This window comes from Candoia aspera, chromosome 8 (genome assembly GCF_035149785.1).
Source record: "Candoia aspera isolate rCanAsp1 chromosome 8, rCanAsp1.hap2, whole genome shotgun sequence".
NCBI classification, from domain to species: Eukaryota; Metazoa; Chordata; class Lepidosauria; order Squamata; family Boidae; genus Candoia; species Candoia aspera.
In genome coordinates, this window is record NC_086160.1 from 6,300,145 (window position 1) to 6,323,847 (window position 23,703).

Sequence of the window (23,703 nt, forward strand, 5' to 3'; positions counted from 1 at the left end):
TGTTGGTGGTCAATGGTTCTAGTGTACAGTAGATTCATAAGAGCATGGAAGCTGGAAGATGGGAACATAAATAAACATGGAATTACATCAGACTGAATCAGATCATGGATGCTTCTAGTCCAGTGCTTGCAGCTTTCCTCCACAGTTTCAGATAAGAATGTTTTTTCCATTCTTCTACTTCAGAGTCGTTTTGATGATAGAACTGTCCAGAAATTACTCTAGGACTTTCTAAAATATACACTCCATGAAACTGAACTGGTGGCTTCATGGACATCTCCATGGAATTATCTTGGCAACAAGAGGGAAATGGATGGCCACTACCCTTTTTCCAGGACTCCCCCCCCCCCCCAGTTCTCCAGTTTAGTCAAGCCTGGGATTTCTATGAATCAGGTCTAACTCTGATTAGCTTTCAAGTTGACTAAGTGATGCCACCTGGTGCAAGTCAGGACCTCTTAATGCAAACCTTGAGCTTTGCCATTCAGCTGCAGTTCCTTTTGCGTGGAAGAAGATTTATAATGAGAATTTCTAGTGTTGCAGCCATTGAGTTTTCAGTTAGCTTCAAGCAATCTATTTAACAGTCTTGTTTGGGAAGTTTTTGGATTAAGACCCTTCTAACATTCTGCTGTTCTCCAGATGAAATATGAATGCACAGTTTAATCTGTATGAAATATTTTAAAATTGTTTTGCAGTCTTATTTTTAGCTATGCACAATGATATTTGTTCCACTGATATTTAGCACCACTGTCACCAACCCCTTTGAACTTGGATAATAAGACTTAGAGTAAAATCAGATGAATAGAACAAGATTCAGATCCTGGCCTGCATTAAAAAAAAAAAAGGAAAGAAGGAAACATTATTTTGCTCTAATGAGAATTTCAGCTGAGCATTAGAGGGCAGAATCTATCCCTTAATTAGCAATTTTATTAGTTATGCATGAGCCAGAACCAAATCTTGCTTCCTTTCTTTTAGTTATTACGATGGTTCTATAGTATTACAGTTAAAGTGCAGAAGAAGCTATGCTGCTTTTGAATGTTGAGAAATTTAACTTTAAACTGAGAATGAAGCAGAACAGCCTGTTGAATCATAGCCAGCTTCCAAAAACTAAACCCCAAGTCTTTCTTGCATTCATAGATAACAGCTGGAATTCCTCATTATTAACTTGGACAGTCCTTAGAACTGCTACTTGCAATCACAGGATGCCAATGATGGCCACCAACGTAGTTGGTTGATATATACAAGACTGCTTGGAAATGCTACATTTGAGAAGGACTTGGGTGTAATCATTGACAACAAGATGAATATGAGTCACCAGCGTGAGACAGATGCTAGAAGGTTAATGTGATTCTTGGCTGCATTAGAAGAAGTGCCATGTCAAAGACACATGCAGTCATTATACCTCTTTACTTTCCACTGGTGAAGCCACATCTATGTACTGGGTATAATTCTGGGCACCACATTTTTCAGAGGTATATTGGCAGCCTAGAGAGGACTGAAGCAACTTGGGGTGTTCAACCTGAAGAAAAAAAGACTTGAGAAAGACATGATAGGAGCCTTTGCATATGTAACAGGAAGCTAACAAGGAAGATGGTCAAGAACTCTTTTCCATGGCCAGAGAAATCTGAACCAGAAATAGTAAATTTAAGTTGCAGCTATCTAGGTTTCATTTAAATAGAAGGAGAAACCTCCCGACAATAAGATCTGTACAACAGTGAAAACAGCCTACCTATGGAGCCTGTGGGTTTTCCATCTGTGGAGGTTTTTAAGACAGGACTGGACAGCCACTTCTCAGGCAAGGTTTAATTGATTTTCCTACACACATTTCAGAGGGTTGGACTAGATTAGTGTTTTTCAAACTTGGCAACCTTAAGGTGTGTGAACTTCAATTCTCAGAATTCCAACATTTTGGAATTCTGGGAGTTGAAGTCCATACAACTTAAAATTGCCAAGTTTGAAAAACACTGGACTAGACAAGCCCTTTGTTCCCTTCCAACTTCACAAATCTATGATTCTATGATCTGAACAGGGAATCAGACAAAAGCCAACTCAACATCTTGGCTAAATTTATTGCCTCCAGTATCTAAGGCAGTTGTCTTTTAATACCAGTATATGAGTCAAACAAATAAGTGGGAAGATAGTGCTCTGTTCGTGTCTGATGACTGGAGTTCCTATAAGTGTCTTGTTGGCTACTGGACCATTAAAATATTAAACTACATAAGGGTTTGGCTTGATTCTATTTTCTGATCATACACCGCTGCATTGATTTTTATATTTCTTAGCACCCTCTTCCTCTGCCCTCTCTCTTAGGGATGGTTACCTCTTCATTGTTTTCATAAGAAGTGGAAAAGTACTTCCCAGGTTGAAATGCTTTAATTGGTTTAATAAAACAAATACTGTACAGCAGAGATAATCCTCTCTTGTCCCTTATTGCAGAATACCCAAGCATGTAATGCTACATTGGAAACAGTGGAAGCATTCACAAAGTCTACAGTTACATTCTATATAACTGGATAATCAAGTTTTCTATTAATCCTGCACACAATAGACTATGCATTCAGAACATTGTTGGCTTTTTCCTCCCCTGTACCTAACTTGCCTGTTGCAATGTTTTATTTGCATTCCCGTGAATAAAAGCTCTTGGCTGCATAATATACAGGGATAAAATATGTCATTTTTGGCCCATAGGCACACAGCTTGGCTGCTTTGAAGTTATTGGCAGTGCCTGGTTTCTTTAGTTTGCGTCAGATATCAAATATCAAATACCAAATATCAGCTGTCAAACTGTGTCAAAACCAAATACTATTGCACGTTATATACTCAACACTAACAGCTATCAATTGCTAAACATCAAAACTTGATTCAGATATGGAAGTTTGAATAACAGATATAATCCAGGGCCAAACTGATCATGCATATCAAATAACTGCTCAATATGCAGAGAACAGTTGTGGAAAATGCAGCATTACAGCTTTGTTTCAGCTCTAACGTATTAATGTAGCAGGGTGGAAATGTTCTTTCAAAACATGATAAGGATAATCTAACACAGTGCTTGCCTGGAAGTGAAAACCTGGGATCAAGGTAAAAATATCAAGATGGGGAGGAATTTCTTCTGATAGGTCTTTGTACTTTTGCATAGAAGCAGAAAAGCACATCTCCAGGAACATATTTTCATAGGCTAAATCAGGAAAGGAAAGAGGAGAATCAATTTCAGGGGAATAATAGCAAGGGACTGCTATGGCTCCATTTCTGTTTTTGAGAGCACCCCAGAGGCATCTAGTTGGCCATTGAGAGAAACAAAATGGATTAAGATGGGCCGTGGCCTCATCCAGTAAGCTATTCTTAGGAACTTACATATACTGTTCTATGAAGCTAACAAGCTAACAACAGTTCTTCTTTCTCTTCAGCTCAGACAATTTTCAGCATTACTTCCAGAGGCAACACGGCATAAATAACTAATGTGTCATCTCCCACAATCCACACACTGAGGTCGAAGAAACCCTGGCTTTTCTGAGCCAAAGTGGCTATGGTACATCCACTCTCTTGAGTGGGAGAGATCTCTGAATAGTTTTGTGGTTCCTCTAGATTGGCTCCCACTGTCAGACCTGAAAGTATTTAAATCTGATTTTATGCCTGAGGTTTGGGAAGGGGAGGGGGAAAGGTTTTTCCTTAGATAACTCTGTGTGCTTAAATAACATGTACAGAATGAAGACATAGTAGGTTGGGAGCCTCTGTTCCTACATGACTGAGAAAAACCATTAGGTGTTGTTGAAGGGCTGTAAATCTATTTTTTTTTTTTAAAAAAGAGAACCACTTGCACTAAGAGGGCACCAAATGTGCTGAAAAGTTGCCTGGAACTGAACGTCCATCTAATGAAGACAGACATGCTGTTGGGAATTTAGCTGAGCGAGGAGGACAGCAACACTCCTAATTTGGTTGCATTGCCTTCTCCCTTCAGCAGGATCACAACTACATAGCACTGAACCTTACATTGGAAATGTAAGTAACCTTCTGACATGGAGCATCTTTCATTAGCATGCCAGCCACAGTCTCTCCTGGACAGAGACAGTCTGACAACAACTATCCATGCTCATATGGTATCCAGGTTAGATTACAGCCATCAACTACAAGAGAGAAGGGCAGGGCTCTTCTTGATGGGTGTTTAGAAACTTTAGATGGTTCAACCAAGTACCTAGAATATGATCTGAGATCTTCAGGGCTCATCAGTCCCTTCATCTTCATATAAAGAATTGCTTTCTCTCATATAAGCTTGCCCCAAACCAAATATATACTCAGGATAGCTTTCTTCAAACTCCTGCAACTGCTGAGATTTGGGAAGGGATGCCTGAAGAGATGTACTTTTTAAGATTGGTGCCCTATTTATGAAATAACCTCACTTGCAGGTCCAGGAAAAACCAAAGGTATTTTCTCTCTCTCAAGCAGTCCATGGAACTTGCCAAAAGGTTTGCTTAGCATTGCAACCTCAATGCTATTCTGATTTTAGATGACTTCCTTTCTTAACCCTGGTGGATTTGTTTGGTCCTTTTTCCTGGTGAATTTTCAAAACTGGTTTTGGATATTTCAGCGGAAGGGTAAAATATATTAAATAAGCAAATACACTTGGCACATTGAGTATCCTGCGTTCTAATGGACTGGGGTCTCCGTCAAATGCCTAAGCTGGTTCCTGGAAAGGGTTATGGAAGGGCAGCACTACAACTATGTAGTTCTTGGGGTTCTCTGAGCTTGGTTGTTTGCTTGCAGATGTTTCATTACTCAACTAGGTAACATCACCGCTTCACAGTTCAACCCCGAGGTACATATATTCTCTTCTATTGGCACTACAATTAGCCGTTCCAGTACTTTCTCAGAATGGCCTTGGAGACTGGGACATTTCATTTTCATCCTCAAGAGGAGAAGGTATTCTACAATTGCTCATGCTCACTTAGCAAAAGTATTTTTACAACCAGCTGTTGCATCTCCCTGATACTACACCAAAAAAGGCAACTATAAAACTGAATAAAATGAATTTGATGGATTTTTTTTTAAAGAAGAGTGTAATTCTTGGTATCTCAGCTTCTATTTCCATATTGTATGTAGATCCAGTGGAAAAGGGAAAGAATCTATGAAGGTAACCCTTAGGCATAGGGCAGAAGCATTTATAAATGAAGAGGAGAATACTAAATCAGTTCCACTGCTCTGTTTTAAAATAAATGTGGTCCATTAATTAATTTTGTGACTCAGAGCAAATGTGCATGGTAGGAAAAAGGGAATCCTGCTGATAACAATCTTACAGCAAACAATAGTTCTGCTCATTGAGATACATAGCAGCCTTAATCTCAGGACCAGTTCTCGAATAGGCAAGGGGCTTTGTGGGGGAAAAAATCAGCCGCATCCACCCTCCAAAAGTTCTCTATCAGCAATAATTCCTTAGTGAAAAGTATTTTGGAGTCTCGCTATATCAAGAGATCGACGCAATTTAATATCTAAATTTGCCAAACTGTCACAGGCAGGGTAATTAGGATGATTTGACACAAATGTGCTTATTAACTATGAAAAGGAAGAATGTCATGTTCCAGACAAGATGAACTGCCTCTCACCATTTAAAATCATCTGCCTGCATTTGCTAGTGAGGCAACTTACAGCTTCCCGGGCCTATAAATAAATGGTATTCCTATATATGCATCTAGTAGTTACAGCAGATGTTTGCCCACAATCATGGAGCTCTCTGGAATTCCACTAAATTAAGCGTCTAGCAACATGTTCATCATCTTCTTAGTGGTGTGGAGGAAAGGGCACTACACACAACCAACCTTTCCATCTGTCAATCAGTCCTTCTGATTCAAGACTACAATGCTCCAAAGCTGATCTAAGTGGTTGGGATGACTCGCAGCTCCATCCCTGGTCTTCCCATTCAGCTCTTCATTCCATCCCATTCAACTCCCTTCAAATCTTCCCATTCAACAACTGAACTATTTTCTTCCAGACCTGCTTCCAACTGTTAGCAGTCAGGTTGCTACTTTTGCTCTGCTGTCATCCAAACTGAGAAAGAAATACTCCAACTGTTGTAGCTCCAACTTTATCGTGTTTTAAATTTCTTACATCTAACACACTTTTCATGGGACGCGGTGGCGCTGCGGGTTAAACCGCTGAGCTGTCGATCGGAAGGTCGGGGGTTCGAAACCGCGCGGCGGGGTGAGCTCCCGTTGCTCGTCCCAGCTCCTGCTCACCTAGCAGTTCGAAAACATGCCAATGTGAGTAGATCAATAGGTACCGCTTCGGCGGGAAGGTAACGGCGTTCCGAGTCGTCATGCTGGCCACATGACCCGGAAGTGTCTATGACAACGCCGGCTCTTTGGCTTTGAAACGGAGATGAGCACCGCCCCCTAGAGTCGGACACGACTGGACTTTACGTCAAGGGAAACCTTTACCTTTACCTTAACACACTTTTCATCATTGCATTTTACCATTATTTTATGGTATGCTATATGTTAGGACCTGTGGTTACAATAATAAACTTACTTACTTACTAAATCTTCCCAGTCACCCAGTAGTCCACATAAAGTGAGTGGGAGAAATGTGCCAGCTGCAACTGCCTGTTTCCTCTTGAGCAGATTAGAGAGGAAAAGTCCCATTTCTTTTCAGCTGGTGTGCAAACCACAGATTGTGTGTCTTTGAGGGTTTTGTAGCTCGCAAAAGGTATGAGCTAAAGTGCAAAACACCAGGGTGCTTTTTTCTCATTGCCCCCCCACCCCCCGGCCCAGTTTCAGAGAGAACATCTATCTTGAAATGGAGTTTTCCTCTCCATGGGAAGAAAAATAATAGAAGATAGATAGATAGATAGATAGATAGATAGATAGATAGATAGATAGATAGATAGATAGATAGATGTGGATGGTAGATAGATAGACAGACTATAGATAGAAAATGAGAGAGGGAAGGAGGGAGGGAGGTGGATGGTAGATAGATGATAGATAGAAAATAGATTAGATAGATGATAGAGAGAGAGAGAGAGAGAGAGAGAGATGTGATGGGTAGGTAGGTAGGTAGGTAGAGATAGTTTGATACAGACAGACAGACAGACAGACAGAGATTTAACATAGCTGTAAGCACCTGGTCACAGCATCATTTGATCACCACAAGATTTATTTATTTATTTATTTATATTTCTGATTTTCGTCACCGCCCATCTCACACAAAGAGTGGCTCTGGGTGGTCTACAATAAAACTAAGATAAATACAGATTAAAATACAATAAAAACAGTATTTTTAAATAAAATACAAATATAAAATCCAAGATGGAAATATTGAAAGTTCTTAATTTAAATCCATGTAATATGCCATGCCAATACTGGGACTGCCCCTTTGTTCAGAAAGAACATTCCTCTCTTCATTCCCCCAGGGCAGTGTTTCTCAGCCTCAGCAACTTTAAAATGTATGGACTTCAACTGGCTGGGGAAATCTGGGAGTTGAAGTCCAGACATTGTAAAATTGCTGAGGTTAGAAACACTGCCCTAGAGGAGCATTCAAGGCAAGGGGAAGGAGGAGAGATATATGTTGACCTAGACTTAAGACTAGCTGACTTGGAAATAAAAGCAGCACCATCCAAATAAAAACACTGAGAAAATAATAGCATATAATGTAATAAACCAGTAAAATATTTCAGCAGCTGCTCCCCTATAAATTACCATCTAAATTTATAGGCAGAAAGGGATGTTTGCATTTCCTTCCAAATGTCACCAAGGACTGGGGCAAAGTTGTTGTATAGGGATGGGGCCTGCACCAAAAAGGCCCATTGGAGTTGGGCGGCTACTACATTTAAATACATAAATCAATAATAATAATAATAATAATAATAATAATAATAATAATAATATTTCCTAGTCCCCTTTCTTAGCCCCCAGTGGTGGGAAAACATAGTATGCCTTCCCCACTCAAACATGTAAGGAAGGGCTGAACTACATATAAGTGCAGGTGGTGGTGGTGTTTTATTTTATTATTTATCTGTATCTTCCTTATCACTCTCAGAAGGAGCTAAATTAAAATAAATGAACAAAAACTTCTTAACTAAGATGGTCTGAAGGAGTGGAAATTAACATTGGAACTGGTTCCTACCTGGAAGCAGGAGTTATTTAGGACCTCAAACCATTTAGAGCTTTAAGGGTAAAAGCCAGCCTCTTGAAATGGATCCAGAAATAGATTTGGAGCCAATGACAGTCCAGAGGGAGTGACTGCATCTCTGGACATTAGCAGCAGGGAAGCCCTACTGTTTGTTCCCTCCATACTCTACCCCAGTGTGAAAGCGTCTGTTCCAAAGAATTTGGCAGAATTTTTGCTTCAGACCTCACCCAAACTCTCGGCTAATCCTAAAAGCAGCTCCATTTTTTCCAAGCATCTGCTCTTTTTTTTTTAGTCTTCTGCAGAACTCTACAAAAAGGAAGGTAAAGAAGAGCTAAGATGTATTCTGCTCACAAGAGGCCCAAATAGTTTTTGAAGTGTACACTTCAAACATTGGAACTTTTCCATGGAAGGAATAATCTGGATGGTCACAGGATTCCCTGTTGCTGTTAAGGGACCCTCAACATTCGGTCTCTGTATATGAATCTGATTGGCATAGAAATTAATTCAATACATAAATGGAATCCACCTTACACTGACTCCAAATATGTCCAAAATGCAATGGTGTGGCCATCTGTCATTGTCCCCTCCTCCCTGTATGGATGCACAAATGTACTTTCTCCTACTTTTTGAATGAACCGTGGGGATATCACTCCATTTATTCTTTTTTCCTTTTTGTACAGAAGATCTCATTCATGTCCTAGCACATGAGTCAAGGAGCGCATCTGAAAAAAGGAGCAGGTCAAAAAAAAGAGAATGAGCTCAGCCATGCTTGATGACTTCAAGAGAAAAAAAAAGTATTTATGAACCATAAGATATGTAGGGGACAGAAAGGCCGACCTAACCCCTACTAAAGCTTAATGTACTTGGCACGTCACCAAGATACACTCATACTTTGAAGTGGGGTGGAAGTTAAGCATTACTCAGAAAAAAAGCAATCACTTATTGGGATTAAAACACAAAGACTGCTTTTTGACATTCCGTGTATAAGGGGAAGATGCAGCTAAGTTATCACCCACGAAATTGCTCATGAGCAGTTTGTCCTGGCTGGCCTTCTGGCAGAACTGGGATGCATTTGGTTAAAGGTTGGGAAGCAAACTCTCTTGCATTTCCATGTTAAGTCAGTCCTTGCCTCCCTGGGCCACAGGCTGAAAAGAAGATCAAGCCACAGTGAAAGTCTGACAAGCTGTTTTGCAACAAAGCCTGTATTCAGGAGGGACTGATCTGACATGATCAAGCACATTTCAACTGCAGCAATTCATCTGGATTGAGAAGTGTGTCACCAACGCTGGCAGTGGCAGAAGGATTCACGTCGGTGAAACACACTTGCATTAAACTTACCCTTGGCCATAACTATGTCAGTAACCAATCTCTGCATGCTTTGAATGAGAGGGGGGAGGGGAGGGGAGAAGAGGGGAAGGAAGGAAGGAAGGAAGGAAGGAAGGCAGGGAGGAAGGCAGGGAGGGAGGCAGGGAGGGAGGGGAGGGGAGGGGAGGGGAGGGGAAGGAGAAGGAGAATGGGGGGAAGGGGGAAGAGGGGAAGGAAGGAAGGGTGGGAGGAGGGGGAGGGGGGAGGGAGGAAGGGAAGGAGTCTTTTTCTTCTTCTTCTTCTTCTTCTTCTTCTTCTTCTTCTTCTTCTTCTTCTTCTTCTTCTTCTTCTTCTTCTTCATCATCATCTCCTCTCTCTCTCTCTCTACTTCTAGAGAAGCCATGAAAGAAAAACAAAACTATTCCACCAACTAACACTTCTGGATCTTTTATTTTATCCAAGCAAAATGATTTTCTTTCACCGCCACAGGGAAAGCTACATCTGGGACACAGTTGAGGCAAGGTCTCTTGACCGGGCACTAGATTTTGCTGGCCAGGATTTCACAGGATATATGAACAAAATGTCTCAATGTGCAGAATGCAGGGAAATATATTGTGCCCTTCCTCCCACCCACACCCAACAAATTTCTTATAAATGCTCTCTCTCAACAAATATATGACATCCAGTAGGCAGTTTTCCAGCAAAGAAATGTTTTGGTTCAATGTTTGTATTGATTGCTAATTTCCAAGCAATGCAAGAAGCATAATTCTTTTTGATACGCCCCTCCCTCCCCAACACACACACAGACAACCTCCCTACAAGCCACCGGAAGCATTGACCTCTTGAAAACCCAAGTTTTTGTCCTGCAGCACAAAACAAAGTGGGGAGAGCAACACTGCCTTCTCATTCAGGCAGGCATCAGTCACGCGGCGGCCCACGGAAATTCTTTGCCCTTCCACTATCATAAAAGGGAGTTCACAGCGTTGTTGCCATTTATATTCCAGCAATTACACAACCTACATTCCAGCCCTGAGTTGGAACTGACTGAGTTTTTGCTGTCTTTAATAAAGTGGAAGTTGTTTCTGAGACAGTGCAGACTGTGTGATGAAAGGACGATCAGGTGGGAAGCTGTGCAGTGGGTCTATATTTACAGAACCCGAAGCCACAGAAGAGCATTTGTTTAAAGTTAAGGAGCAAAGGGGCAAGCCATAAAACAGGGTCTGTAAACACTGTTTTCTATGTGTGTTTTGGCATTCACCAAAGCCTTGGTTTTACTACTGTAAATTTGTTCATTCTGGTTGCAAGCTTGGGACTCATCCAATATCCCCAAATCCTCCCCACTTCGTTTAAATGAACATTTTATTTGAAATAAAAAAGAACAATCTTCCCCCTTTCTATTCTTCCAGCCCTGAAAGTTATATTTTGTATCTGGATGGGGTATTTCTCTTCTTTTGTCCCCATCGCATTAGTGAAATATTTAATCCCAAGACTGAATATTTGAAGAAAGATCCATTATCACTTCATAAAACTATAGCCTATAGTGGGAAAAGATTGGAGTCTTCTTTTTGGACCAACAATAAACTGCACCAACAAGATAGAAATGCAGAATGTGACATCCCACACAGAATGAGGCTTCCTGGGAATCTGCATTTCCATATTACTTTTAAAAATCCAGTGGGGGACAATTATGTTATTGGTCTTTCTTCCTGTTTCCATGAAACCCAGACTCATCTCAGAAGCCAGAAGGAAGTTGCCCCCCCTCCATGCCTAGAGTCTAAGTAACTACTCAGAGTAACTCTTGACTGCCCAGCCTAATATTTTGCTCCTTCCCAAAAATGACAGGAACAGAATGAATCACAAATGGTCCGGGAGGAATGTTCAAAACCAAGAGAATTCATGCATGCATGCATCATTTGGCCTGAATTTTGCAGTAGGGTTTTATTTTAGGTAGCAAGTTGATCATTTATTTCATCACCTTCATATATCACACATCATTATCACATCACATCACACACACACACACACACACACACACATCGTATTTTAATGTTAAAATATCTCCAATTGGTACACATCATTAGGAGGGAAATGTGAAAATGCAATAAACAGTAAACAAACAAACAAAAAGAGAATGGAAGAATTAAATGTTATAAAAGAAATAAAGGTGATCGAAAGGGGTTAGGGTTCAAGAGAAGAGAAAGAAAAAGTTATTTATGAGAATTCTGAGGAAGATCTCAGGACAAAGAGAGAACGAGGGGAAAAAGTTTCAGTCTACACTGAACTGTAAATGTAGCATCTCTCAACAACTGTTCAAAGTGGCTGCATCTTTTCCCAGGATTCTGAGGCTACCCTTTAAATTCTGGGTAAAGACAGAATTTTTGCTGCTTTAGAAAGTGGCAGATGGATAGTACACTGGGAGCCCAGTGCAGTCTAGAACACTTTTTCCAAATAAGAGCTAAAGCCATGCACAGCCCTAAGATGAAGTTCTCTAGCAATACAGAGTCAGCCCCCTTCGGAATGATAGCAGAGGCAACATTCAGAAAGTGATCCCGTACAGTGAAGTAATCTTATTGGTATTCCTTCTTTCCTCCATGTTCCCTCCCCATATGCAAAGTTTCATTTTATTTTCACAACTCTAATGCTATGTAAAACAAGACATTGTGACTTCAGTGGCACAGTTGGTTATGGAAAGGAGTGATTCATGGTCTTGTGGATGATTAATGAATTCTTAAACCAACATATTTGTTATTGGCTTAAGCTGTCTGGATATAATCAGCTAAAATTGTCAGATGATAAGGGGCAGGAATCTGACAAAAGAAGCTTTATTGATTGGATATGCCATTGTCTTAGGCAATTATTCAATCATGAATATGTGTAACAATAAAGCATGAAAAAGATTGAAAATTTATCACATTGTCTATGGGGTGGGATGGAGAACATAGAAATATAGCCAACAAATATGAAAAATATAGCAGTAGTAACAATTATAATTTAAAAAGACATATTTACATGCTGTTTAAAAATTCTTGGGAAGTAGGAGAATGGCTCTAACAGCTCATATATTTCAGATTTTTATAAGGAAATCACAAAAGGGAGTATGGTAGGCCTGGAGTTGTTGAACCAAAGATCTTGGTGATTCCAACTGAAATGACCCCTGCTGGAAATTCAGGTTTGCCAATACTGGAAGGCCACTTAGCCATGGCCTAAGATTTTGGCCTTCAGCAAAGGATCGTTACCTTGTCATGGTGCTGGAGCTTGAGCACCTCAATGATGCCATGAGCTAAACTGTGAAGGGCCACCCAAGACAGGAAGGTCATGACAGATAGGTCAGACTAAATGCGATCCCTGGGGAAGGTAATGGCAACCCACCCCAGTATTCTTGCCGTGAAAACTAAATGTATCAGTACAACCAGAGATATGTCGGTATACCATTGGAAGATGAGACCCCCAGGTCGGAAGATGGTCAAAATGCTACTGGGGAGGAACAGAGGAGGAGTTTAACTAGCCCCAGACGTGATGACGCAGCTAGCTCAAAGCCGAAAGGATGGCTAGCGGCCGACAGTGCTGGTGATGAACGGCGAATCTGATGTTCTAAGGATCAACACACCATTGGAACCTGGAATGTAAGATCTATGAGCCAGGGCAAATTGGATGTGGTTATTGGTGAGATGTCAAGATTAAAGATAGACATTTTGGGCGTCAGTGAACTGAAATGGACGGGAATGGGCCACTTCACATCAGATGACCACCAGATCTACTACTGTGGACAAGAGGACCACAGAAGAAATGGAGTAGCCCTCATAATTAATAGTAAAGTGGCTAAAGCAGTGCTTGGATACAATCCAAAAAATGATAGAATGATCTCAATTCGAATTCAGGGCAAGCCATCTAACATCACAGTGATCCAAATATATGCCCCAACCACAGATGCTGAAGAAAATGAAGTAGAGCAGTTCTATGAGGATCTGCAGCACCTACTGGACAACACACCTAGAAGAGATGTTATTTTCATCATGGGAGATTGGAATGCTAAGGTGGGCAGTCAAATGACACCTGGAATTACAGGTAAGCATGGCCTGGGAGAACAAAACGAAGCAGGACATAGGCTGATAGAATTTTGCCAAGACAACTCACTCTGCATAACAAACACTGTCTTCCAACAACCTAAGAGATGGCTTTATACATGGACTTCACCAGATGGTCAACACCGAAATCAGATTGACTACATCCTTTGCAGCCAAAGGTGGCGGACATCTGTACAGTCAGTGAAAACAAGACCTGGAGCTGACTGTAGTTCAGATCACGAACTTCTTATTGCACAATTTAGGATCAGACTAAAGAGATTAGGGAAGACCCACAAATCAGGTAGATATGAGCTCACTAATATTCCTAAGGAATATGCAGTGGAGGTGAAGAATAGATTTAAGGGACTGGACTTAGTAGATAGGGTCCTGGAAGAACTACAGACAGAAGTTCGCAACATTGTTCAGGAGGCGGCAACAAAATACATCCCAAAGAAAGAGAAAACCAAGAAGGCAAAATGACTGCCTGCTGAGACACTAGAAGTAGCCCAAGAAAGAAGGAAAGCAAAAGGCAACAGTGATAGGGGAAGATATGCCCAATTAAATGCAAAATTCCAGAGGTTAGCCAGAAGAGATAAGGAATTATTTTTAAACAAGCATTGCGCAGAAGTGGAAGAAGACAATAGAATAGGAAGGACAAGAGATCTCTTCCAGAAAATTAGAAACATTGGAGGTAAATTCCAGGCCAAAATGGGTATGATCAAAAACAAAGATGGCAAGGACCTAACAGAAGAAGAAAGAGATCAAGAAAAGGTGGCAAGAATATACAGAAGACCTGTATAGGAAGGATAAAAATATCAGGGATAGCTTTGATGGTGTGGTCAGTGAGCTAGAGCCAGACATCCTGAAGAGTGAGGTAGAATGGGCCTTAAGAAGCATTGCTAATAACAAGGCAGCAGGAGATGACGGCATTCCAGCTGAACTGTTCAAAATCTTGCAAGATGATGCTGTCAAGGTAATGCATGCTATATGCCAGCAAATTTGGAAAAGACAAGAATGGCCATCAGATTGGAAAAAATCAATTTATATCCCATACCAAAAAAGGGAAACACTAAAGACTGTTCAAACTATCGAACAGTGGCACTCATTTCACATGACAGTAAGGTAATGGTCAAGATCCTGCAAGGTAGACTTCAGGAATTCATGGAGAGAGAATTGCCAGATGGACAAGCTGGGTCTAGAAAAGGCAGAGGAACTAGGGACCAAATTGCCAATATCCGCTGGATAATGGAAAAAGCCAGGGAGTTTCAGAAAAACATCTATTTCTGTTTTATTGACTATTCTAAAGCCTTTGACTGTGTGGACCATAACAAATTGTGGCAAGTTCTTAGTGGTATGGGGATACCAAGTCATCTTGTATGCCTCCTGAAGAATCTGTATAACGACCAAGTAGCAACAGTAAGAACAGACCATGGAACAAAGGACTGGTTTAAGATTGGGAAAGGAGTATGGCAGGGCTGTCTAATCTCACCCTACCTATTCAACTTGTACGCAGAACACATCATGTGACATGCTGGGCTTGAGGAATGCAAAGCTGGAGTTAAAATCACTGGAAGAAACATTAACAATCTCAGATATGCAGATGATACCACTTTGATGGCTGAAAGCGAAGAGGAACTGAGGAGCCTTTTGATGAAGGTGAAAGAAGAAAGTGCAAAAGCTGGCTTGCAGCTAAACCTCAAAAAAACCAAGATTATGGCAACTAGCTTGATTGATAACTGGCAAATAGAGGGAGAAAATGTAGAAGCAGTGAAAGACTTTGTATTTCTAGGTGCAAAGATTACTGCAGATGCTGACTGCAGTCAGGAAATCAGAAGACGCTTAATCCTTGGGAGAAGAGCAATGACCAATCTCGATAAAATAGTCAAGAGCAGAGACATCACACTGACAACAAAGGTCCGCATAGTTAAAGCAATGGTGTTCCCCGTAGTAACCTATGGCTGCGAGAGCTGGACCATAAGGAAGGCTGAGAGAAGGAAGATCGATGGTTTGGAACTGTGGTGTTGGAGGAAAATTCTGAGAGTGCCTTGGACTGCCAGAAGATCAAACCAGTCCATCCTCCAGGAAATAAAGTCAGACTGCTCACTTGAGGGAATGATATTAAAGGCAAAACTGAAATACTTTGGTCACATAATGAGAAGACAGGACAGCCTGGAGAAGATGCTGATGCTAGGGAGAGTGGAAGGCAAAAGGAAGAGGGGCCGACCAAGGGCAGGGTGGATGGATGCTATTCTAGAGGTGACGGACTCATCCCTGGGGGAGCTGGGGGTGTTGACGACCGACAGGAAGCCCTGGCGTGGGCTGGTCCATGAAGTCACGAAGAGTCGGAAGCGACTAAATGAATAAACAGCAACAAAGATTTTGGCCCATGCACAAAGACGTACTATTTGGACAGACAATCACAATGTTTCTTGACAGTCATTGCTTCTGCAACACAGTACAGTTTAGGAACATGACATCCTGGGTGTGAGAGGGTGAAAAACAGCCAGTTCACAGATCAAAATGGGAGACCAGAAGAGTGTGATGAGGCTGAGTGGGAAGTAACTCTGCTTCTCTCTGAGAACACAGAATTGGTGGATAGTGAACACAGCGTTGATGGATATTCTGCTTGCTTTAGAAATATGCTTTCCCCACTTCATACAAGCTATTTGCTTTCCACCACAGCTCCGGTGCTCATTCATTCAAAGGAAAGCCTCTGTCCAAGAATGCCCCTGAAGCTTCTCACCACTCAGTGAAGTGGGAAACACTTTTTTGTATTTCCATGTGAACAAAAGAAAAATAATGGAACTTTTAACTTCAGGCAGGTTTGTTTATTTGTTTGTTTACCAATCTGGTGCTGTATTCTATCATGTCTTATACTCTGGGTTCCTGTACCAAAGGCAAAAAATAAAAATATCAGCATAAATCTTTAAGGATGGTAAATTGTTTGCTCAAGAGTAGCTGCAGGCCATGTACTCTTAAGTCAAGAGTTTGAAAAAGAGAACTTGGGAATATTGTCATTTACCTGTTATAGGAGCATAGAATCTAACCCCTGTTAGTAATGTATGGAGACAGTAACTTGTCGTAAGGAAAAAGAATGATAACTAAATGCATGTTTCACATGCAGGAAGACAACTCTAGCAATGACATTCCCCTGAAAAGCAGGATCAGGGGAAACAATCCTTAGTTAAAAAGGAAAAAGGCCTGGTCATGGAAAAAATCTTGAATGAATGCTAAGGGGATGTGTAGGGGAAAAGTAGAAATGGTGCTATTGAGAAAGAACTTCCAGGTGCACCACCATAACATCTATGAAGACACAATTCAGCAGTACCTTTCAGGAGAAATAACAGCTCTTACTGCAGAAGAAAGAGAGAAAGGGTGGTAGAAACCAGCCCTGAATTCAAGTAGAGAACAAAGAAGACCCAAAATCCAATGGCTTCTACACCAATGGTTCAACAACACTCTAACACTAGGAAGGACAACCTGCGGAAGTCAAAAGCAAGCTTGTTGTCCTTGTTCTAGGGCAAGGGCAGTTGTATGAACCAGGACAGTGGTGGTTGTTGAGCAGATGAGAAATATAATAAATCCATAATAATAAGCACAGAGGAAGTACCCCAGCAAAGAGCCAAAGAACACACTGTAGTATAGGAATGCCAAACTCCATGTCTGACCACATTCTGCAGGTCAGGAGGAATGAGTAAAATGGCACAAGATGGAAGTGTGGTTTGACCGTTCTCTGTCTCAGTGGAGTAAAGCAGTAGTTTCCGATCCTTTCCTTTCATGAGGGCCACTAGACAGTAACCAAAACTTGGAGAATGTAGAAAGTAAGGAAGATGACCTTGATGGAGATAGGTAAGATCCATTACCAAAGCGACGAGGGCTGAAACATATCTTAAGTCCACAACAAACTGAAAATATGTGGAAGAGGCTCAGACACCTTTTTAAATAAGAACAGGAGGAGGTAAGCTCAATTAGACTTGCAAGATCCTGTTATTAGAGCCACTCTCAAAAAAAAGTGGTTTTAGCCTCCCTGTGGAGTTGATTTCCTGGTCTGGTCTACCTGATGGGGCTGACATCAATGTTGCAAATCTCAATCTCGCTTTTTATACATGTTTGGAAAGCTACCTAGTGCCATATTTGATTATATTGTGTTGTTGTTGTTGTTGTTGTTTTGTTTTAGATCTGCATCTTCATTGAGGGAGACTAGATTTTTAGAGAGCTGCATAAGAAAACCATTCTATTGCCTGGGGCTGCAACTCTTCAAAGCAGCTGCATCCTTTTCTAGGATCTGCATTCAATCCTGGGGGGCGTGGGAGACTTGTTTGCGTAAAGAATTGTAGGCCGGCAGTATGTGCTACACACATTCAAATCATTTTTCCCTCTTTGAATCAGAAGCACCACTGCTGCTTAGCTATCAACATCTTTTTTTTAAAAAAAGATGACAGATTATTGTTTTCAGAGTTTATTCAGTGACAAATGATACCCTTTGTTTCAATAAGCAAACATACCTATTTACCCATTCTTACTCTCATTTACAATTGCCTCTGCAAGGTCATAATGGGGCACAAAAGATGTGAAAAGGTGATTTAAGTGTTATGTTTGAGGCATGGAAACTACAATGTTTTTAGTCTAGCTCCATATGATCCTGAAAATATGTGTAACTAATGTTTACATGTGCATGTAAATTGATACGATTACTTAGGAACATCCCAGGAAGTGATTTAATATAGGAAAAGTTGGTTAATTTTCCTGGATCATTTTTTTCCTAGTCTGAAACTCATTTCATTGTTTCTGCAGCAGGATTTCTTCTTTTAAAAAACAGATGAACTCCCCTGCCCTTTCCTCTTCAAAGACACGGTTTTAGACCCAACTGCCAAATACAAACCTTTGAAAATCCATTTGCCTGTATCTCATACATTTTTGTATGCTATTTTCAGACCCGTATGTATTTTTGTGCACCTTTTCCCTCAACATAACTATTTTTCTATGCATCTTTTAACTGGAGAAGGGCATAGTGAACTTCAGAGAGGAAATGCATCTTGCTTCAGTGAGTACCTTATTTGCTTAGGAAGGGCAAACGTGGTTGGCTGGCATTAAAACAGGAACTGCATACATTTTCCCTGCACCCTTCCTTTAATGTCAAGAAACTCTCTGTGATAACCTGAGCTTCAACAGTTTCAAAGTGAACAAGCTGTGCTTCCCGTAATCTACTTGTAAAATGGATTGCAAAGGGGAAAGTTAGGGGCAGTCATGGATGTTAGGGAGGATCAACTGGACGTGATCTGAAGATCTCTTGCAGAAGTACTTATATGGTGAAAGCTTTTTCTACTGCCTTGACAGCTGTTCTCTGAAAATTCTCTGGTCTCATGTACTGCCAGGCAACAAATGTCTTGTGGAGCTTATGACTGTTATGTTTAAAAAGGCCACCCTCTAAAGACATCAGCTTGGGACATGAGGCAAGGTTCATTCCTGTCCATTTGAGTAAATTTGTTTTGAAGATCATGGCTATCATGTTCAATGGGAAGGCCTTGCTACCCATAGTGGCATAATTATTATTAATAATAAGAAGGAAAATAACAGAGATATGGCACAAAGATGGGAAAACAAAGATGAGGATTAGGATGGATAAAAGCCCCTGAAGCTTCAGAAGCATGAGATATATAGCATTTGCAGTTCTCCATGCAACACAAGCGATTTGCTCATCGTCATTACCAAATCTGAGCTGCAAAAGGGCAGATAACCACTAGATGGGGACGAAGAGTTCAGAAGAACATGTTGCTGCCATCTAATGGCCATGCAGAGTTCCGCAGCCCAGATACAGCAGTCCTACAGTCTTCCCCAGCATTTCTTTCTGGATTGTACTAAGCCACACACAAATGGAAATCCACCTCCATATATGTATATGTATATGTATATGTATATGTATATGTATATGTATATGTATATGTATATGTATATGTATATGTATATGTATATGTATATGTATATGTATATGTATATGTATTGTTGTTTATTCGTTTAGTCGCTTCCGACTCTTCGTGACTTCATGGACCAGCCCACGCCAGAGCTTCCTGTTGGTCGTCGACACCCCCAGCTCCCCCAGGGACAAGTCTGTCACCTCTAGAATATCATCCATCCATCTTGCCCTTGGTCGGCCCTTCTTCCTTTTGCCCTCCACTTTCCCTAGCATCAGCATCTTCTCCAGGCTGTCCTGTCTTCTCATTATGTGGCCAAAGTATTTCAGTTTTGCCTTTAATATCATTCCCTCAAGTGAGCAGTCTGGCTTTATTTCCTGGAGGATGGACTGGTTTGATCTTCTTGCAGTCCAAGGCACTCTCAGAATTTTCCTCCAACACCACAGTTAAAAAGCATCGATCTTCCTTCTCTCAGCCTTCCTTACGGTCCAGCTCTCACAGCCATATGTTACTACAGGGAACACCATTGCTTTAACTATGCGGACCTTTGTTGTCAGTGTGATGTCTCTGCTCTTGACTATTTTATCGAGATTTGTCATTGCTCTTCTCCCAAGGATTAAGCGTCTTCTGATTTCCTGACTGCAGTCAGCATCTGCAGTAATCTTTGCAACTAGGAATACAAAGTCTTTCACTGCTTCTACATTTTCTCCCTCTATTTGCCAGTTATCAATCAAGCTGGTTGCCATAATCTTGGCTTTTTTGAGGTTTAGCTGCAAGCCAGCTTTTGCATTTTCTTCTTTCACCTTCATCATAAGGCTCCTCAGTTCCTCTTCACTTTCAGCCATCAAAGTGGTATCATCTGCATATCTGAGATTGTTAATGTTTCTTCCAGAGATTTTAACTCCAGCCTTGGATTCCTCAAGCCCAGCATGTTGCATGATGTGTTCTGCGTACAAGTTGAATAGGTAGGGTGAGAGTATAGAGCCCTGCCGTACTCCTTTCCCAATCTTAAACCAGTCCGTTGTTCCGTGGTCTGTTCTTACTGTTGCTACTTGGTCGTTATACAGATTCTTCAGGAGGCAGACAAGATAACTTGGTATCCCCATACCACTAAGAACTTGCCACAATTTGTTATGGTCCACACAGTCAAAGGCTTTAGAATAGTCAATAAAACAGAAATAGATGTTTTTCTGAAACTCCCTGGCTTTTTCCATTATCCAGCGGATATTGGCAATTTGGTCTCTAGTTCCTCTGCCTTTTCTAAACCCAGCTTGTACATCTGGCAATTCTCGCTCCATGAACTGCTGAAGTCTACCTTGCAGGATCTTGAGCATTACCTTACTGGCATGTGAATTGACTGCCACTGTTCGATAGTTTGAACAGTCTTTAGTGTTTCCCTTTTTTGGTATGGGGATATAAATTGATTTTTTCCAATCTGATGGCCATTCTTGTCTTTTCCAAATTTGCTGGCATATAGCATGCATTACCTTGACAGCATCATCTTGCAAGATTTTGAACAGTTCAGCTGGGATGCTGTCGTCTCCTGCTGCCTTGTTATTAGCAATGCTTCTTAGGGCCCATTCAACCTCACTCTCCAGGATGTCTGGCTCTAGCTCACTGACGACACTGTCAAAGCTATCCCCGATATTGTTATCCTTCCTATACAGGTCTTCTGTATATTCTTGCCACCTTTTCTTGATCTCTTCTTCTTCTGTTAGGTCCTTGCCATCTTTGTTTTTGATCATACCCATTTTGGCCTGGAACTTATCTCCGAAGTTTCTAATTTTCTGGAAGAAGTCTCTTGTCCTTCCTATTCTATTGTCTTCTTCCACTTCCACGCATTGCTTGTTTAAAAATAATTCCTTATCTCTTCTGGCTAACCTCTGGAATTTTGCATTTAATTGGGCATATGTCCCCCTATCACTGTTGCCTTTTGCTTTCCTTCTTTCTTGGGCTACTTCTAGTGTCTCAGCAGACAGCCATTTTGCCTTCTTAGTTTTCTCGTTCTTTGGGATGTATTTTGTTGCCGCCTCCTGAACAATGCTGCGAACTTCTGTCCATAGTTCTTCCGGGACCCTATCTACTAAGTCCAGTCCCTTAAATCTATTCTTCACCTCCACTGCATATTCCTTAGGAATATTAGTGAGCTCATATCTACCTGATCTGTGGGTCTTCCCTAATCTCTTTAGTCTGATCCTAAATTGTGCAAGAAGAAGTTCGTGATCGGAACTACAGTCAGCTCCAGGTCTTGTTTTCACTGACTGTACAGATGTCCGCCACCTTTGGCTGCAAAGGATGTAGTCAATCTGATTTCGGTGTTGTCCATCTGGTGAAGTCCATGTATAAAGCCGTCTCTTAGGTTGTTGGAAGAGAGTGTTTGTTATGCAGAGTGAGTTGTCTTGGCAAAATTCTATCAGCCTGTGTCCTGCTTCGTTTTGTTCTCCCAGGCCATACTTACCTGTAATTCGAGGTGTCATTTGACTGCCCACCTTAGCATTCCAGTCTCCGATGATGAAAATAACATCTCTTTTAGGCGTGTTGTCCAGTAGGTGCTGCAGATCCTCATAGAACTGCTCTACTTCAGCTTCTTCAGCATCTGTGGTTGGGGCGTATATTTGGATCACTGTGATGTTAGATGGCTTGCCCTGAATTCGAATTGAGATCATTCTGTCGTTTTTTGGATTGTATCCAAGCACTGCTTTAGCCACTTTACTATTAATTATCAAGGCTACTCCATTTCTTCCGTGTATATGTATATGTATATGTATATGTATATACTTTATGTATATACTGTATGTATATACTGTATGTATATATGTTTCTGTGTGTGTGTGTATGTATATGTGTGTGTGTGTATGTGTGTGTGTGTGTGTATAGCAGCTATACTCAACTCTGAGTTTTTCTAGCCACTGCGGTTGATGGTTTCTATTTATTTATTTATGCATTTATTTATTCATTCATTTATTCAACTTATATAATTGATTTGTATCTTTTACAACGCAGCTCATTGTTAAGCTTATAGTAGCTGCTTGAAAAAAACGGGGAAAAAATGGAGAATCTTTTGCAAAGGGACGTTCTTTTCTACATGGGGGGGGGGGAAACAAAACCAGAAACTTTTCCAACGTCTTTTCAAAAAATATAAGTTTTCTGAAAAACCTCTGCACAGTTTTGTAGTCTGCTGCATTTAATCTTGTTCCTTTCATCTCTTACCTCCAACTGTTTTTCTCTAAGCCTGTGTTTTTTCAACCTTGGCAACTTTAAGATGAGTGGACCTCAACTCCCAGAATTCTCCTGTCAGCAGGCTGGCTGGGGAATTCTGGGAGTTGAGGTCCACCCATCTTAAAGTTGCCAAGGTTGAAAAATACTGCTCTAAACTGTTTGGGGTAAAAAATAATGGCAGTTTTCCAGCTTCCCAGTCATCATGCAGGAAGCTACAATCCATACAAACAGCATCTTTCTAGAAATGTCTCCAGGCCTCTAAATCCAAAGAGAAGTGCCATATATGGCAGGGCCCTTTGTCTGCAAGCATCTCTTTCTTTTAACCTCAATGTATTTTGTATGCCACTGCATCTGGCCTTATTCTGAAATGTTCCATATAACCGTACACAACTTTATTAAGGGTTCAATATGTGCACTCACCCCACAGCTTTACTCTATGCACAAGTCACGGCCATCGCTGTTTGCACTGCATTCCGACTGTGACATTTCTATACGGCGTACGGAGAACGTTTCCCCCGTCCATGACTCGGGCGCACTTTGCAATAAGCTTTAAAGATCAACCATCAAAACAGCCAAACCAGAGCCCACAGTATTTTTTTTATAGGCCACAGAATTTGGAAGATTCTTCCCTTTGCCAAAAGCATGTAGCATTTGTTTGCTCTTTTTAGTGATTTTTAAAATCACTGATCCACACTTGTGGCCTGAAAATCTTTATTCTCACCTTTAAACTGTAATGCATAAGGCAGGCTGAATGAGTTGAGTATAAATATTGCTGGCCATTAGTTTTCATGACCCCTGGTGTAATTATACCATCTCCCCTTAGTGCTCCTTCCTTCCAGAACTGTAATTCACACATAAAGGTATTCCAGAAAGAATGGGTTAATATTAGCAACACGTTGTACCCAGCGTTGCCTTAAATAATCATCACATGGCTACTGCAATCTGCTCCATGCTGTCAGCACTGGGTTAGTCATAATAATATCAGATAAAGGCTGCTCAAAGTGACATACTAACCAACATGTGAGCTGCATGACTTTCTGCCAGCTATGCTGCCCTTCATTCGAACTTTGGCTTAGATATTCATAGCTGGG